Genomic DNA, 3,834 nt, shown 5'->3' on the forward strand with positions numbered 1-3,834 from the left:
ACCAGTACACGAACTCATAATTTTTCTGGTGGGACTGGTTGCATTACCACTGTGCCACCACCTGGTCTCAGTGACTCCTTAAGTTCCAGTCTCCTTTGTGTGACATGGACAGAAAACCAGTGCCCCTTCACTCCTCCCACCCTCCAGAATGGCAAGTTGGTAATGATCAAGAAGCTGGTCAATATTGGAAAATGTCCATATCAGAACGGAAAATAGGGCCAGCTGGTGGCATGGTGGTGAAGGCAGCTGGATCCCACATGGTCGACTTCTTGGTTTGAGTGTGGGACCCAGTAGCTTCAAAAACATGCCAAGCTCTGGGGCCAGCAGTTAGCGTAATGGCTATGTCGCTAACTCCCACGTAGTCGACCATGGTTCGAGTCCCGGACCCAGTGGCTTAGAACTCACGCCGGGCGCATGTGCATGTGTGCCCAAGATCTTGAGAGGAAAATGGAGGAGAAGGGATTGCAGCATGGCCATCCCCCCAGGGGATGATTTTTCGCTTTCTGTCTCTCTATCTCTGTCTACTCTCTTCCCCATCACTGGCCCTTCTTACCTTTCTCTTCTGTGTTCACTGCAACCATAGGGGCAAGAGAGGAGATGGAAGAGAGGATGATTCAAGAGAGGGTTTTAAAATGCGCAGTCTTCTTGAAACACGGAGGAAGGCAGATAGAGATGGAGAGAGAGGGAGACTGAGAACAATGAGAACTATCAGAGATAAAGCAATGGGAAGAGAGGTGGGGGCAGACAGGAAGACAGGAACACTCAAGTAGGGAGGTACAGGAGAGACTGGGCCATAAGGCCTTGCTGGAATTGCGCCTGGTGCAACAGAGACCCGGAGCTGGAGTTGACCAGAGGGGAAACAGCCAAGAGAGAGGACAGCTCAGGGAGAGGTGGCCTGAAGCTCACCGGGCAGAGCAGGCTAGGACTCCCTTTAGGCCCTGCAGTGGACAGATGGAGGGGCCAGTGAAGAGGTACCTGGGCTCTGTAGCTCACCCAACTCTGGGTCCAGTTGGAACTCCAGCTTCCATCCCATGTGACCTTAAAAAACTGACAACTTTTTAAAAAGTTATTTCTTCCATGGGACCAGCAGTTAGCGTAATGGCTATGTCACTGGACTCCCATGTAGTCGACCGCAGTTCGTGTCCCGGACCCGGTGGCTTAAAACTCATGCTGGGCGCGTGTGCGTGCGTGCCCAAGATCCTGAGAGGAAAATGGAGGAGAAGGGATTGCGGCGTGACCATCCCCCCTGGGGGGGTGATTTCTCACTTTCTGTCTCTCTCTGTCTCTGTCTGTCTGGCGAGCGCACGTGCCCTATAGCAAAAACCTCTCAAAAGAAATTATTTCTTCCATGAGAGAGAGACAGACAGGTGCCATGATCCATCCTCAGTCAAACTAGCCCAGAAAAGACGACCCAAGGAGGTACCAGTACACGAACTCATAATTTTTCTGGTGGGACTGGTTGCATTACCACTGTGCCACCACCTGGTCTCAGTGACTCCTTAAGTTCCAGTCTCCTTTGTGTGACATGGACAGAAAACCAGTGCCCCTTCACTCCTCCCACCCTCCAGAATGGCAAGTTGGTAATGATCAAGAAGCTGGTCAATATTGGAAAATGTCCATATCAGAACGGAAAATAGGGCCAGCTGGTGGCATGGTGGTGAAGGCAGCTGGATCCCACATGGTCGACTTCTTGGTTTGAGTGTGGGACCCAGTAGCTTCAAAAACATGCCAAGCTCTGGGGCCAGCAGTTAGCGTAATGGCTATGTCGCTAACTCCCACGTAGTCGACCATGGTTCGAGTCCCGGACCCAGTGGCTTAGAACTCACGCCGGGCGCATGTGCATGTGTGCCCAAGATCTTGAGAGGAAAATGGAGGAGAAGGGATTGCAGCATGGCCATCCCCCCAGGGGATGATTTTTCGCTTTCTGTCTCTCTATCTCTGTCTTCCTGGCGAGCGCATGTGCCCTATAGCAAAAACCTCTCCAAAAAAAAAAAAAAGGCCTAGCTCATATGCGTTGGTAAGAATAGGAAAAGGGGGGAACCAAGGGGGGAACCAGCAGTTAGCGTAATGGCTATGTCGCTGGACTCCCACGTAGTCCACCGCGGTTCGTGTCCCGGACCCGGTGGCTTAAAACTCACGCTGGGCGCGTGTGCGTGCGTGCCCAAGATCCCGAGAGGAGAATGGAGGAGAAGGGATTGCGGCGTGACCATCCCCCCTGGGGGGTGATTTCTCGCTTTCTGTCTCTATGTCTCTCTCTGTCTGTCTGGCGAGCGCACGCGCCCTATAGTGAAAATCTCTCCAAAAAAAAAAAAAGAATAGGAAAAGGGATGGCAGCATGACCATCTCCCCCCGAGGAGTGATTTCTCACTTTCTCTCTCTCTCTCTCTCAAGCAAGTTGCACGCACCCTATAGCAAAAAGTTAAAATGGGAAATACTATTTATCATTATACCAAGATAGGCAAAAACACAGACTCAGAAGCCAGGTTAACCTGGATTAAGGATTGTCAGGGGAAAAAAATGCAGGACACCCAGTTGTTGAATACTATTAATAAATAAAGGAAAAATCACTTTTTAGGATGGGTATATCCCAAATGTGACATGTATGTATGTAAATATATACTACATGTATGAATTATTTTAAGGTTTATTTTGTCATAGGGCACATGTGCTTACCAGAGAGAAGGTGATAAATCACCCCCTACGGGGGATAGCCACCCAGAAATCCCTTCTCCTCCAATGTGGACACACACACACGCTCACACACACACGTCTGGTTTGATTTTCTTTTTTTGTGTGTGTGAGGATTTTTTCGCTACAGGGCACGTGCGCTCGCCAGACAGACAGAGAGAGACAGAAGGTGAGAAATCACCCCCCCAGGGGGGATGGTCATGCCGCAATCCCTTCTCCATTCTCCTCTCGGGATCTTGGGCACGCACGCACACGCGCCTGGCGTGAGTTTTAAGCCACCGGGTCCGGGACGCGAACCGCAGTCGACTACGTGGGAGTCCAGCGACATGGCCATTACGCTAACTGCTGGTTCCCCCATCTGGTATGCTTTTCAAGACACCATGTTCAGGACTCCAACTGTGCCCAGCCATGTGGGAGTCCAGCGCCTTACCATGCTACCTGTTGGCCCTATGTATGAATCATGTAAAGTAAGTTACATTTATAATACTTTATCCCTAAATATCTGTGTTCATTTCCTAATAGAGACAGCTTTCATATCATAATACTATTATCACATCTAACAATGATAGGTCACATTTGGTTCATATTCAAACTTCCCAAACCGTTACAACATGGAAGAGCATGAGCTCTGGAGAGAGAAGTGGGAGGTAACTTGCCTAACTTCCTCCTTCATAAAATGGGCATAACAGAACCTACTTCATAAAAAATTGAAGTGGGGCCCATAGCGCAGTTGGTGGCCCGAGATGGGCCCTCACTTAATGTTAGCTATTATTATTACTATTGTTATTGTTTATGCTGTCCATGTTACTGTTCCGACTGACACTCCCAGGGGTAGCCCTCCCCAACTGCCTGGTGTGGAATTTCTCAGGCCGGCAGCCTCCAACCCCTCACAGGTCAACCCTCCCGTGCTCAGTCACCCTGCCAATTGTGACTTGTGACGTAGACCAGCGCTTGGCAGGAGGTAGGGGTGTCTGGCCGGAAATCCTTCTTCCTGTTGCAGATAAGCCAGGCACAGACCAGTTGACCCCAGACCCTCCTTCTCCAGACCCTCCTCCCCACCAACCCCATGTTGCAGGATCAAGTCCCCAAGACAGAGAACCTGCCCACCAAGCCCCGGGCCCTGACCCCACCACCTTGCAAAAGCCC

This window comes from Tupaia chinensis, unplaced genomic scaffold, assembly GCF_000334495.1.
Source record: "Tupaia chinensis unplaced genomic scaffold, TupChi_1.0 Scaffold149922_1, whole genome shotgun sequence".
Classification (NCBI taxonomy): domain Eukaryota; kingdom Metazoa; phylum Chordata; class Mammalia; order Scandentia; family Tupaiidae; genus Tupaia; species Tupaia belangeri.